Here is a 16,172-nt window from a genome sequence, read left to right on the forward strand (position 1 = left end):
AGATGTCGGAAGAGTCCAGGTGTCCCAACACTTTTCTTCAAATTGCATAAATGTCCCGGTTTTTTAGTAGTGCCTGCGTTGAGCTTGGGTGCTGGTGTTGAAAAGATGTGCGCATGCTCACTTCTCACTACTGGAGAAGTTAGGACGTGACGTCATTTCAGGTCAGCGTTATAGCTGGAAGTGAAATCCGAGACATTTTCTTTCTGGATTTCACCTTCTCTTTCTAGAGCGCTACACAGTACAACGTCTTGTCTAAACCACCAGCCGTCTGCAGGAAGATCCAGGCACCAGTGTGACCCTGCTCTGCCTTTTTGAGAGCAAGTGTGCAGACTGCAGCAGCCAAATGCGAAAGGGGCTTGTAGTGTGACCCTTTCCCAGCACTGACAGCACAAGCAAGTCGGGTCGCCCCCCCAACACCCCACAGCCCCCCAGATCCGTCAGCAGCCACGCGAGTCTTGCCTTCCCAGCCTGCAAGGCAGGGCAAGACTCGCATCGTAAGTATTTGAATGGTTGTGGAACATTTTCTATTCATTGTTTGTTCTGTGTTTGTTGTGTTTCTATTCCTCCTCAAAAATACAAGCCATCTGTTTAAACTTTTTCCCTAGTGTGCCATCTTTTCCAGGGAGCAAAATCACAATTTCTTCACATTTTACTTCAAATAAAAACACCTGCTGTAATTTTTAACGCTGCCTTGCTGTCTTTATTTACTTTGCCATCTGTGGTCAAATTATCATTATGATATTTTTTTTTTTAAACACAACCTTACTTAGGGACTTGCACACACCAGGAGTGAATCCCTGTGAGCTACGTCAATTTTCAAAGCAACTCTCCTTTTTGCAGAGTATATTTCTGTGTTTCTTTTTAACAATGAGGCTGCAGGGTGGTTCAGGGACTTCTTAAGAATTTTAGGGGCCCTGGACCAAACGTATTCTGGGGGGGGGGGAGAGGGGGGCTTGTTCAGAACAGCTTTAAAGTTATTACTAAAATTCAGCTCTTTCATGTCCTCTTTAGTGAGGTCACTAGGTGCACAGACACAGTTGTCTAAATTCTTATTTTGCTTATATCTAATATTTGGGGATAGTGACGTGTATTTTAACACAGGAGCAGCTCACGAATATTAATGCAGATAATCTCTGAGACACCCATTTTTTTTATATTTCAACAGTTTTTATGGATGTTGCATGAAACAAACACATTTTTATGCAAATTATCTGTAACAGATTCTCACACATCATCCATGTTAGAAATATATTAAAGGAAAACTATATTTAAACAGTCTGTTTAAGAATTATTCAGGGCCATCAGCTCAAGACGCATTGCAGAACAGAGCAGGCTCTATTAACCCCCCCACCCCCGCCCCCCCGAAAGGCTGGGGCCCTGGGCCAGGGTCCACTTTGCCCATGCCTTAAAACATCTCTGGAGGGGCTCACTTGAAGTTTGGATGTCTTACTGCAGCTTCTTCAGCTGACAGTGTTTTTTCTGCACTCAGCTCAGCTATACAAAGAGAACCATATATGAAGCTTGCACCAGCCATCACCAGGCGATGTGGCATTCCACCTGCCACATAATTTAGTGTCTCTCTGTCACACAAATCCAGGGGCCCTGCATATTATATAGAGATCATTAATTATGCAAGCACGTCATTCAGTTCATAGTAAATACATAAAATGTGGGCTACAAGGTGTACGAGTCGCATGTCATCCCTGCTGCCAGCCATTATATGTTAATTTGCTGAGTTTCACACAGAGCAGTAACCAACGTCGCTGCATGCATGAAATGGGGGACAGTAGAACAGTGCCATATCATCTCAGGTTTGACTCTGCTGCTCTATCCCTAGTGGTGGCACACATTAGACTTGCACCAGTGCACACACCTTTGCAATATAGTGCAAGGGTGTGTGCATGTCAAGCATAGGTTTTGTACTTGACGGGTGCCCTTTCCAGTTCAAAACACTATGCTTTGACATAGTAAAATCCATGGATGGTTGCATGGGGACCCCCCATTTACACTCCCTTGAAGCAAAGTAGGTTTTAGCGCTGTTTTACTTTATGGCTACTTTTCAATGCAAATCAGGATTTGCGTTGGAAGGTAAAACCCAAGACAACTCTTTGTACTGGGTTTGCGTCACTTTTTTTTTATTAAATAAAAAATAAATGATATTTGCCAGCTGTGCTGAATGTAAGGGACATGCTTTATGGCGAGGAGTATTCTACAAACAGAGGTACCTGATTTTGATGACTATAGCATATATGTACTATTTAATAACAACACGTACTTGGAGTTTTAAGGCAAAGGCATAAAAGACCTCTGAGCTGTCATCTGTAATTCTTCATCTGTGTCTGTGGAGGAGGATGTCATTGTAGTCAGCTGTCAAATAGTCCTACTTTTATGTCGCGGGTTGATGCAAACTGTAGTCCTACTTCCATGTCTATTACCTGTCCCTTTTTTGTTTTGAGAATCTGGTCACCCTACTAAGAGGGATAATCTGCAGCTATGGGACAGCACCCTGAACGATCCAGGGGGCATGCAACATGGACTGGTGCAAGCAAGCAGAGAAGACTGTATACCAAGGATGCAGATGTGTGACAGCATTTTATAAAATATGGGGCTGTGGGAGAAAATATGAGAAATGGAGGAGTAAACAGGATGGTCGTGAATGAGACCCCATTGATATGGACCCAGGCTACAGAGTCAACATAACGCCCGTTAAGATGGGTTGGGGGAGGGGAGCTGATGAATTCTGTTCTGGAGATATCCCTGAGATGCCATAAGTTATGTACATTGTTTAAGGATGGTATGCCATACCAACTCTAATAAGATGTTTTTTTAAAAGGCCTTTTTCTGGGCTCCCTGGTCCTCCTCCTAACTTACCTTTTAGGAATTCGGACTCAGCCGCCCCCAAAAAAACACGTTCCCTCGCTGGAAATCCACAAACACTGGCCTGGATACCTTCATAATCCCCATGATGATGCAAATTCAGTATGGATACTGTAGTGTTGGGGGCCTTAGGCCCTCATGCTACTGAAAATGAATGACACAGACAAAGTGGAAGGGTTACTGGTAAATGGTCCAGGGCATGTGCTCAAGGCCCCTTTTATTAGCGGGGTCGCCTGACTTGTGACGCCTGTGATGGATGGGTGTGGAGGTTTGTGTGGAAGCCAGCCATCAGCAGAGTGGCTGGTGGAAACACTAGAATGTGTCCAGAAGGACACTACGGGACAGATGTATCATGTATTTTTGCAATCGCAAAAATGCATTTTGGTATGTATGAATTCCAATTTGCGATTCAGTAACTTGTTACCGAATCGCAAATTGGAATTGCGACTACATACAGATTCGGTATTAGGAAGGGGCTTGTCAAGGGCGTCCCTTCCTGATACTGAATCGCAGCGGTATGTAGGAATGTTTTGTGACCGAAATGTGGTCGCAAAACATTTTAATTTTACCACCTACGTCAAGTAGTGAATGCATGCGAAAACATTTTTTTTAAAAAGGCAGTGGTGCCACGGACCACCGCCTACTCTTAAAAAATTAAAAGAAGACTTTTCATTTTCGTTTTTTAAACTCATCCAGTTTTCCTTTAAGGAAAGCAGGCTCATTTAAAAAAAAAAAAAAGACTGTTTATTTAAACGCAATCACAGACATGGTGGTCTGCTGAGCCCAGCAGTGCACCATCCCTGTGACTATAGCCATTCACAATGGGTCACAAATTGCGACCGACCTCATGAATATTAATGAGGTAGGTCGATTTGTGAGCCATTGGGAATCGCTGAATGAAACTCCTGGAGATTCATACATTCAAACAGTGATTACGTAATTGCGGTTCGCAGATAATCGCAATTAGGGAATCGCTATTTGGATAAATGATACATCTGGCCCTACATCCCTCCCAAACTTTATTGAAAAACAAGCAACCAAGTCCAACCTGTGGGACAGAAACATAAACACTAAAACAATCCCTGAGTCGCTTGAGACGATCCACTGGACATGCTGCATGGAACAGGTGCAGCTGGGGGACTCTGCATCACGGCACGCCTCTGTAGTTTGTCCATGAAATTTCAGTTCACGTGGGGACTGTTGGTCCTGTCCCACCTGGGATCATGGTGGTGGAGTCTATTTACAAAGTTTGATGCGGGTGCATCCGGAGTAGTGGGAAGTCCACTTCTAGGATCTCTGGGAAGGCATTCACGCTCCAGGAATGGCTCACCTCCAAAGACTAAGTGTTGTGTAGCCATTTTAGTTATGGCGCCATGCACGTTATTTTAGCACTCTAGGCCTGCCGCTGTGCACTTTAACCTAGATACATTTTATCCACCTTCGTTTATTATTTTAACAATAGCCACATTTGCGGTCTTGTTTCATTTCTCTCTATCTAGCTGTTCTTTGCCTAGGCCAGCACTGTGTACTTAAAACAAGACATTTCTTTCACTCTGTGCTTTTCCCAAGGCTGCAGTAAGATAGGTTGCCGGTAAACGTGGTAACATTCTGTCTCTGGTATTCATAGAAACATACACATCCTTACGTAGGGACATTTTCTCAGAACATCAGCTGTTTTATTATAAAAACACTTCCCTGTCCCATACATGTTAGAGGGAGATTCCAGCCAGATGACCACAACTGTATGCTGATTGCTGAATGCTTCGCTACAGCTGTTTATGCAGACTTCAGGCCTTTGCTCAGGTATGGGGGATGATGTCTTCCCAGGGGAACCTGAAGGCCAGAACTAGAGTTTAACATGCTGTGCTCTAATATAGCCTAGGGTAGGAATTAGTCTATTGACTCTAGTGACAAAAGGGTAGCGTTATTTCTATGCTTTACTCTCCTTGTCACAATTTTAATTCTGTCAAGCTTTATCGTCCTGGATATTGCAGTACATGCTTTATTATCTAAGATGCAGTTGCTTCATTAAAACCTTATTGAAACATATACTGCCTCTGCTTGTCATTGTATATGTGAAACTAATGTAACAGAGAAACGGATGAGATCTGAGTGACCACGATTTCCCTGAGGAGTCAATTGTGTCATGCGCTCAGCTGCCCAATCATCCCTGCTCTTGGGTAGAGATGTGGCACTGCTAGTTAGCAGGAGCAAAACCCGGATTGGGGCGACAGGTGTCCCCTGTAGCGGGTTAAGATTCAGTCTCCCACACCGCAGGCGATTCTGCTGCTCAAATCCAGTAGTCTCATTAGAATAATGAGAGCCTACACGACATGGCGCCGCCAACGTTTGGTCAGGCTCTAATTTTCGGGTCCTTCTGAGTATCTCTGTCTCACGATATACAAAGACACCTCAGTACTATATACGGAGACATCCGTAATATTGAGGATTTCCTTCTCAGCTAAGTAGGGAGTACCTAACTAACACTGTAGGTTGTTCAAGCTTGAACTCTAAAAGGATAATCCCCATTTGGTGTGCTTATCTGTGAACCAATTTACCATTCATTATGGCGAATCCACAACAGGTAGCAATAGCAGTCAATATGCGACCACCTCTTACTGCCCATTTATTGGCACATGGCCTAACGGTCCAGGGGGGGTCCAGTCACATTTGTTGTTGAGGCTCATCCAGCCTATAGAACAGAACTTTTTTATTCTTGGGTCACATTTCCAGCAGTTGATGGGAACACAAATACATTTCATCACTATACACCTGCAAATTTACCTGCACAATACAGAGCATATGTATATTTAGAAATATCTCTGTCTTATCAAGAACATAATAATTGGCTTGGTGGCGCCCTACCCCACACAATTTTACATGTTAGGCTAGGTCCTTTAAGTAATGCTGGTCATACCTGGCCCTTATTGGTCACTTATACACCACATCCTGCTGCAGTGAACTTAACAGGAGCTGAGGTCCGCCGCTTATACACTGAGCTGACGGAAATATATAGACGATTAGTACAGTTTGTAATGCAAACATTAAACACAAACCTAGCAGGTGCTGCACCAGCGCAACCACATACAGTAACACCAGGCCTTAACCCTTCGACTGTACATTCGATCCTGGGTAAAGTACCTGCCAAACCAGAAGAAATTCCATTTTGGTGAGCTCAAAAAATAAATGCTCTGGAAGCAGTATTTCCCCATACGGGACCTCAGGATAAACACAGAATATTGACAATGTGCTTGCCATTTGGGATGGTTCCCAAAGTAGATAACTGTAATACATGGGCTACGGTATCTGCCACGCTCTATACTACCGCACATGGTACACCAACACTTGCCAACTTACAGGAAGTGTTGAAACAAATTCAAGATGAATGCAGGGCTGCCTCGGCCCTGGACTTGGGGATGCAACTAATGGGCAACTTTGCCACAGTATCCTCAATTATATTAAGTAACTTTAAAGGGGAAGCGGTTGCTCTAGCGGTGCGCATGCGGTTCTGAGACGTTCCTCCACAGGATCAAGAACGCGAGCTGCCAAAGATTATCGCGGAGACCTACTCTAGTATTGGTCGAAATAGTCTGGGGGCAAGACCAACCAATCCACAATTTCAAGGAAAATCTAATAAAGAGTCTACCAAGCAAGCTCCTGAAGGTAGTAACAAATGCTGGGATAAAAAACAACAAACACCCAAAAAAGAAAGGGGAGAATCTCCACATCCCGAGGCCCCACAGAATAGATATAATCTCAGAAATAGAGATAATATAAAAACTCCTGACAGATATCAACAAACTAATACACGCCAATCTCGTTCCTTTCAGGACTCATCGGAAAAACACAGTTGAGAGAGGTGGGTGGTCAGGGCGGAGAACTGAGTACGTGAAACCGAGACAGGAATCACAACGCTCAACAGAAGTTTCTGTTAAAAAAGAAGAGAAACTTCCCCCAAAAAAAACACAATTCAAAAAGAAAAAGGTGGCAGCAGTTGCAGTTCGACATACTACTCAAGAAGAGGGCTCTCTTGTAGAACAAGAAGTGGGCACTAGCACTATTAGACAGCGCGTCAGAGGTCACAATAGTTTGCCGGAATCTTCTAGAGCATCTGGAGGTGAAAGCAACTGATGACTTCTTACAAGTAAAAACTGCGGACATGCGTATCTCCACGCCTGATAGGGTGTACAAAGTAACGTTACAGTTAGAAGGAGACATTGAGCTCACAAAAGACGCAATCTTTTGGGATCGCGTTGTAAACATATATATTTTGCTGGCTGAACAGGATTGGCCACCTGAATTTGTCCGCACCTGCCCATATAGGGAATATGTTATCAAACCTTCTTTCTCACCACTTGTTCCAGAGGAGCTCGATGAATCCTACGCCATCGCTTGGGCATTGGCGCAGGCTCCTGTCTTATATCGTAACCACGTAGGATGGGATAAAGATTCCCCCTACCATGTAATTCCTATTAAAAATCAACCCCAGCCTCAACCCCAATATCCAATAAAACATGATGCTAAAGCACCCGTGAGGGAAATCCTCGCACAACTAGAGTACCAGGGCGTAATTGAACCCTGTGTCTCACCAATGAACATTCCCTTACTTCTAGTAGCTAAACCAGACCATTTGTACAGAATAGTCTTAGACTACAGACATTTAAACAGTCATACACGCACATATGCTATACAAAACTCTCATAGCACAGAACTCATGAACAACATAGTACGCAAAAAATACAAAACAACACTGAACATTTCCAATGGTTTCTTCTGCCAAAATATAGTGCCAGAGAGTAGAGACTTAACAAGTTTCAGCACACTAGGTTCTCAGAAAAATTCTGTTGTTTACCCCAGGGGTACAAGAACAGTCCAGGATTGTTCGCAGCTCGTGTGACTTCAATATTGCATGACATTGACCCTGAAGCATTGGCCTTTGTAGGTGATATCTATCTCAGAGATGATGAATTGCTGCAACATTTAAGAGGGGTAGCCCATATTGTTGTGGGATATGCCGAGTTCGGCCTCAAAATCAATTGAAAAAAAAAAAAATAGCCTTCCTTAGCATCTTGTTTCTGGGATATGAGCTATCAAGTGAAGGAAAGAGCCTAGCGCCACAATTCTTGGAAAAATGCGCGCAGTTACAATCCCCAAATACCATTAAAAAAACTCCAATCCCTATTGGGTTTCCTAAATTTTGGCAGAACCTATATTCCTGATTATGCAACATGCATAAACCCTTTATACGACTTAAAACGTCCTGACTTTTCAAGTAAATTTTGGACAGTCGAACACACATGCATGCTCAGAACTTTGCAAACAGACATGCTTGCACCACAACACCTACACACAAAGTACAACAAAACACATTTGGTCATCAGAGTAATTGCTGGTGCCATTAGTTTCACCTAGGTAACTTTCAATGAGGGTGAGACAGTCCTGATTGCATACAAATCACATTTGTATTCAGCAGCAGAACAACGCTTTGCTCCCACCGTGAAATGTCTCACTGCTGTTCAGATGGCGGTCATTAAAGAAAGACCTCTAGCCCAAGGCAAACATATTGTTGTCTCTCCAAATCCAGCCCTTGAGGCTGTTACCAAAGCCAGCATTCCAAACGCTAAAGCATTACATCCACGTTGGATTCAATGGGCAACATCTTTGACAGCCACTTATAGACTACATTTTTTACCCAAAATTACAAACTCTAGAATTTTTGCAATATGAACTAGAATATCCAGTTCCAGTAAACACACTGCCTATTGGTCAATATCAAAGAGTCATGTACACCGATGGCTCAGCACAACCTGCAGTAGGCACAAAACATCAATACTCTGCTGCTTGCGCAGTCGTAAGTAGCTACATGGAGGATGATAAATGTTGTCCCCAGCATATGTTCACGCGAACCCTGGTGGATTGCACACCACAAGCTAAAGGCTCTGGTGATGGCAGTGGAACATACGGATCCGGCACAGTTAACAGTGATTGTTTGTGATTCGTACTACTGTGTCCAGTCCTTCATTGAATACCTGCATTACTGGCACCAGAATGGGTTCAGAGATTCTAAGGCAACACCATCAAACACAGACTTCTGTGGGGGAAAGTAGCGGATCTGAAAGAAGTGCTACCAAATGTCCATGTTGTACATACACTTGGACACCAGTGCATTGGAATTCACATTGCTGGAAATACACTGGCTGATGAAGCCACCAAATCAGCAGTAGCTACAGCTACTGTTGCTGCTGTAACCCTCTCAGGAGCGAAACCAGACAATGACATATGGGCTGCTGTGAAAGCTACGGCTGAAGGCACGCCCTATCGAAAAGCATTTCCTGCTAAATATTCCTACCGAATGGGTGGCTTTCTAGGCGCCGAGGTAGTAATACCAGGCGTGGGGGTTTGAGTAATTCCCAACAAAGCCATAAGATCAGAGTTGATTAAAGCAGCACATTAAGGGGTAGCATCTGCCCATGCTGGTGTGGCGATTACAATATCAATGTTGCAAGCATGTTATTGGTGGCCAGGTCTATACAAACAGGCCAAGCAGTATGTCCTTTGTTATGACATCTGCCAACAAATTAAGGTTTCCACCACCAGAAGTCCACCGCAGACACCCCTCCTAATATCCAACAAACCATTGCAATGTGTGTACTTTGACAATTTTGGTCCCCTAACACTGGACAGTGCATACAAATACATTTTAGTCGCTGTTGACTCTTGCTCCAGATTTCTATGGGTGTGGCCACAACGCTCGGCTGACGCACGGACTGTTATTAAAGATTTGCGAGTCTTTATCGGTACATATGCAGTTGCGGCTTTCCACTCAGACCAGGGCCCTGCTTTCGCCTCAGGAGCATTCAGGGACGCAATGGCTTTGTTAGGGGGCCCGGCACCATTAATCGTCTTCATTTCATCCCGAGAGAAATAGTGTTGTGGAGTGACAAAGCCTTGATTTAAAGCAGTCCTCAACAGCCAGAGTCTTAGGTATGGGTCGTAGTTGGCTTAACCACCTGTATGGAGTCCAGAGAGCACTTAACAATCTGCCTGGAAGGTCCCTGGGGGTCGTACTTCATATGAGTGCCTGCTCGGAACTTGAATGTATGTTCCAGATCTTGATGGTCCTGGCATGGAGGCGGCAGAAACACCCTTTGACATAAATTAATGTGTCACTGTCTTACAGGAATTACAACAGTCCTGGTGCGACAACACTTCTGCCAGTGCTGCCTCCACAGGAATTAAGGATGTTCCTGTAACACCTACCGGCTGGATTCCTATGGTTGAGGATCTAGTACGTGAAAAGGTAGCTGTGAAAAGGGAGTTTGGTCCTTCTTATCGTGCACCTGTCCCAGTCTTGGGAATACACTGTACCAGAACTGTCATTCTACCACTGTTGGCTGGTGCTAAAGAAAATCGCTTTGTGTCCATAAACAATGTCAAGTTACACCATGTGGCCGATCCTACACAGCAGACCAAGAGGAACAGCCAGTAGTTCCCGAATCCCTCTCACTACTGATCAAGAAGTTCCTCTACAAGTTGTGAGCAACACTGACACCTCTCTTTGCTTGGGGAGGGTGGAAAATGATCTTGCATTTATTCCACTAAGATCTGTTGCAACAAACAATACAGAAATAACTGATCAATTTGATACAACTTCAACACAGACAGATGGCGTCATTTATTCTGAACCACTGTGGGAAACCCCCACTAGTTCTCCACCTACAGACACGACTCCAGCTTTTGCACAAACTGCTTCTGGATACTTCGCCGACATCAATGACACCTTCTTGGACGCATATGCCTCTTCTACATCTGCACTGTCAAAAACACATAAGCTGATAAACTGGCTTAAAACTAATTACTTTATTCTCCCATGGAACTATCTGTGGCTTTCTTTGACTGTACTAGCTTTCCTCCTTTGGATTGGTTTTGTCATAACATTCTTTCTATTAATACATGGTCATTTTCTTCCTGAAAGATCAACAGTTGAACTGGTGGATGAGGTCCTAAAACCCAATTTTTCTTCTTGCAAGGTCCGCAAAGACTTCTCTTTTGTGAACATTTCCACTATACCAATTCCTGATGGGATTGTTTGGGATAAAGTAACATTTGATATATACGACCTGACACAGGCCATTCAAATACCATATATGTTTAAACTTTCAATGAACAATGGAATAATACCCAGAGTTGTTTCTGATGACTAGGATGTGAAAACAGTTGATTCTATGATAACTGAATTGCAGTATTATACTGTATTTGAAAGTGAAGATGTTTATCAATCTAAAGAGGATTATGGTGACATGTTTTGCTATAATTTTTATGGACACCATTTTATTCACAGAGCAAGTACCCCAAAGATTATCTTTACTTACATACAATGGGAACATTGTCCGACTCCACCACAGGGGAGTTCTAAAACATATTCTGAAAAGTTTGCATATTTTTCTGGGCAAAATGTTAAGAATGCTGAGTCATATTATTTTTAATTGCCATCAATGGAAAATATAAAAAATATTATTGACAGATACAAAATGTATTTATTCTGATTCCTTTGTTTCCCAGTTTACTATAGAAGGCTATGAATATTGGCTGAAGTCGATTGACTTGAAAAGTGTGTGGGGAACACAAAATTGGCAAATAAGGGGGAAGTAAGTTTTGTTTAGAGCATGCCTGATACCTGTTCAAATTATATTTTTAAATGAAACTGTACATCAAACAAGTTGTTTAGGCTTAGCAAAGATTAAGGAATTGAATGCACCCAGTATTCCTGTCCCTGCAAAATTTCACAAATGGCAAAAATATATAAATGCAACTGAAGATCAGCTTGATGAATGGGTCAAGAATGGCACATTTAATGCTTCACTGTCATGGCCTGGTGGGTAGTTATTGTGGCCAATAGATACCAATGGGTGTCACAAACGTTTTATAAACTCCACGGGGTTTTAGAACTAGTAGGTGGACCCTGGTATGTATCGTCCGAACATGCGGGTATTGTAACAACATACAGTGTAGGGAAACTATGCCAGCAATGGTTGAAGAGTTCCTCACTAGATGCGGTTAGAGAACACCTCAGTCTCCTGTCTAATAACACTGACTTACAGGACTTTCTGTTAGGCCCCAGAGAACAACGCAGAAAGGGCTTCTTATATGCAGTATATAATGAAATTTGGAAGTTTTCCCAACAAGAAGCTGCTGCCTGGATAAGGCAAATAGACCAGGAAAACTTACAGAAGGCATTAGCTGTTGTAGATAATGGGATTAATACCCTGTTCGACCGGATATACACCCTAAATAACATTGTCTCTTCTGAAATAGACATAATACAAAGTGATATGTCCTCATTACACCATGGACCTAGTCAACTAAGATCCATTATGTATTTGGGTTAGACACTTCAACCATTAAAGGCAGGTCGCATTCCCTGGCAACACGTCAGCGCAAGGGCCATATTTTCTACATTTAACTTAACACGACAACAACAACTAATGGCTAAGAAAGAAGCAACTTATGTTATGTTAAACATCAACAAGTTAGAAAAGCTGCCTTTTACTGTGGCTGAAATACCATCTGCTGAGTGGTTAATACACGGGGTCATTAATCTGCCTATTTTAACACTCCAATTCACGTCCTGTTTAAAACACATTCCGGTAGGCAGATATGAAAGGCTGGGAGATAGTTTTATCCATGAGGTGTGGGAGCTGCCCTTCTCGTACAAATGTCTCAGTGGCTTGAAAGAGGTATTTTGTAGCGGTAGTGAATGTGAGACTTCTGTCAGCCATTCAATGGTTTGTAAACAGCTGTCCTTGCACGGGGCGTGTAACACTTCAGCACCAAACTTGTCTTGTTATCTGAAGGGAGTTCCAGTCCCCTTGATTAGACCTGCGTTCCAGGAGTTTTCAAATGACAGCTATGTTCTCCTCAATAGTGAAGACTGTTGTGGGATGCAAGCCAGAACAGTTTATGTTGTTTCGGTCTCTAAGATTGTTACATGCTGTGGGAACGTACTTTTTCCTCCCACTAGACAAAGAGGTAGCTGACATTTGGCCCCATATTGCTACTTTAAATGTGAATTTTGACAAGTTGAGCAGACTCAAGGGTTTATTGTTCCAAAAACGTGGTGCTCACATCTGCACGAGATCTACGCACTTCAGGTGGCAAGGTCATCAGCTGAGATACAGTTCCTTTTAAGTACCAACTTTCTGAGACACTTTGGTGAACTCGTGGGACGAATATTTAATGCATCCAGTAATACTGGAATCGCAAACTTCTTTAACACTGTTGGTTCTAGTTTTGTTCACACCTTCTCCTCTATATTCGGTTTAATACCATCAGCCATCCACTCAATATTCTTCAGTATTTTCAGGGGATTTCCAATAACTTTGGCTATAATAGGTGGCATTTTGCTATTGCTACTTTTTCTGTGCAATGGCTGTCCCGCCGCAACAAGGACAAATGAAAGTGCTCCCAGCTGTGTCGTGAACGCATGATGCAGTACTTCGGAGCAACATTACTGGAGCAATTGGAGTCTGACAGGTCTCTGTCATTCAGACCGGTTTTGCATTGTGTGCAGCCCGTGTTTCGATGCCTTTGGTGCTCATTCAAACATGCACTGAAAGTTTGTATTTCTACGCAACACTTGCTTTCATTGGAAGCGGATCTGCTGATGTTCTCGCTGAGGGCTCATTACCAGACATGCACATTGAGGGTGGGTTTGCTACGGGAAGCTGCTTAGGAGTTGTCCTTCCTGGAGGATGTGGCCCTGAGCTCATTATTGGCACACCATGAAATGCTGCTGCCTTCGCTGAAGCTGAGGCTATGGAACACGAATGCTCCTTGGTCCTTCTTGGCGATGCATTTCCTTCTTTAATACCTGCTGAAGTGGAAGATTTCCTGTCTTCAATTATTCTGAATTTGATTGGCAACTTTCAAAATGACTCTTTTTACGCCACAAGTTAACATTTTTTAATTGTCCTTTTATATATGCTCAAGTGTCTTTTTTAACTTGTCATTATTGACATTTGTTGCATGCTGGCATGAGTTCTCAGTCTTATCGCTCTTCTCCCTTTCTCTTGCGCACTTGTGGTGTTCCTGATCTTCTGTGCGACAGGTCTGTCATACCCCTTTTCCTTCAAACCTTCACGATGTGGCGTTGTGCCACGTTTCTCTCTCCTCTCTTCCTTTCTTGATGTAGCATTGCGCCACGGGTTGCATGTTGCATCACATAGACCATTTGTTGGCTTGTGCTGCACCTCAGCCGGTGCATCGTCTTGTGTTGCAGCCTCTCGCAGGCTTAGTCTTGTCAGTAGGACTTGATCCGTTCTCCTCGCAGACCTCTCACAGGTCTGGTCCATTCTGCGATCTTTTTGGTGGTCCATTCCCTGACTGGAGCGTCACTGTCTCCTTCTTCGTGTCTTCACTCGAGGGTGCAGTGATTGCGCCTCGAAACTGCGCTGTCGTATCACTTGCTCCTGCCTAGTTTGCTTGGCAGGGTCAGACAGTCCTCCTGACCTGCTCAAGGATGGGCCAACAGTGGCCATCTAGTGCTGAGGTGTGGCCGACTGGCGCGGCCTCTTGCAGTTCACATTGCACCTCGCTCTCAGAGGGCTGGCTGTTTCTCTGGCTCCTGCCCCTGCTGTCAGGTCCACCGGTGCAGCCCTCTGCACACCTCTGACTTTACACTCATGGTCCGTGTCTATGGGCACCCTCCACCGGTGCTTTACATGCCCTTTTTTGAGGGCGCATAGTGGTGTCCGTCACCACTAGAGCTGCGCTTGCAGCACACATTCTCCTTGCGCCCTACTTGGGGCTTGCGGCCTTCTTAGGTTTTGCTGCTTGGCCGGGACAGCTCTTCACACTGGAGCAGCTTTGGGCTTCTAGCGGGGTTTATAGTTTCTGCGGGTGTCAGGCAATGTCCATGGGTGCTGCTGCCACTTCAACTGTGGGCACAGCAGCCTCCTTGGCGCTGCAGACCTATTTGGCAAACAAAATCTCTTTCACTTGAAGACATGCAGTAACCACTATTGGCCACTAGATAGTGCTACAGCAGCACTTCACACTGGCCATCTTGTGTTCTCTATGGCTGCTGATTGCTCGTGGTGGACATGCTGGTGGGGAGCCATGCTGCACCAGAGCAGCTTGTCTCTCCTTGGAGACAGTCCTGGACGGTCCCTCTGCACACAATTCACAGGTAAGCAGGGCAGTCTGATTGTCTACAGTGGCTGCGGCAGCCTTTCCAATGCTGCAGGCCGTGCCTGTCCTCGCAGGCTGTTATCAGAGTGTTGCTGGCGGTGGAGGGGTCCACTCACTCCCAACGCGATCGCTGGCCTCTTCCCCATGCCTCTCCTCCTGGGCTTCACACGCGGCCTGTCTCTGTCCTAACAGCGGGGACACCTTGCGTTGAGCGGGTGAGTAGATGCCTGCAGAGATGGGGTTATTAGGCGGCCCACGCTGCTTCTCATGGCGCAGTAGTTCTCGTTTTGTGTGCTGCATGGAGCACTCACCATGCTGGCGTGGTCTCTTTCGGTGCCCGCAGGGGATTCAGGCCCTTGCTATGGGGGCACCTCAGGGCCGATCCTCACCCGTCTCACCTTTGGGCGGGGACTCAGCAGGCAGCCGGCTTGCCCCTCACTTGGTTGCTGCTCTGCTCATAGTGAAGGGCCAGAGCTGCTTTTAATTGTCAGCATCAAGTTTACGCGGCAGGATGTTTTCTCACCCAACCTGCAATATTTTGCATGCCCCGCGCAGGACTCAACAGGTGGGTGAGGTGCCGCAGTGCAAAGGGGTGTCATTATGTGCCTCCTGGCCACTACAATCTCACCTTCTTGACGGCACAGTGGGAGGCAGGCCCAGAGTCTTCACTCCCTCACAGGCCTTTGTCTCATCCGGGTCCTATAGAGACCGGCACTGCAGGCATGGCCTCAGGGCGATCTCATCTTCCCTGCTGGTGGCCGCTGCTGTTGGCTGAACATGCCCTGCAGACCTCTACTATAGCCACTATGTTGGGCAATACCGGACAGCAGCGTTGGTGTCACAGGGACTTACCCCCATGTGCAGGTAGAACTTGAGGCAGGTTGCGGATTGCTCACTGGGTCGTACAGTGTATGCAGACTCACTATGGCCAAGTTTCCACATGCTGCAGTATTCAGCTCCTCAACTTGGGGGCAAGTCTTGACTGCCTATCCTCAGGAAGACCAGGTCAGGAGACCAGCAGGGTAGGCATTGGGTGGTTGGTGGGGTCGACCCTCCTCGTCACCAATGTATCGTTGGAGGCTCTAGACCCTCATGCTACTGAAAAT

This window comes from Pleurodeles waltl, chromosome 11 (genome assembly GCF_031143425.1).
Source record: "Pleurodeles waltl isolate 20211129_DDA chromosome 11, aPleWal1.hap1.20221129, whole genome shotgun sequence".
Classification (NCBI taxonomy): Eukaryota; Metazoa; Chordata; class Amphibia; order Caudata; family Salamandridae; genus Pleurodeles; species Pleurodeles waltl.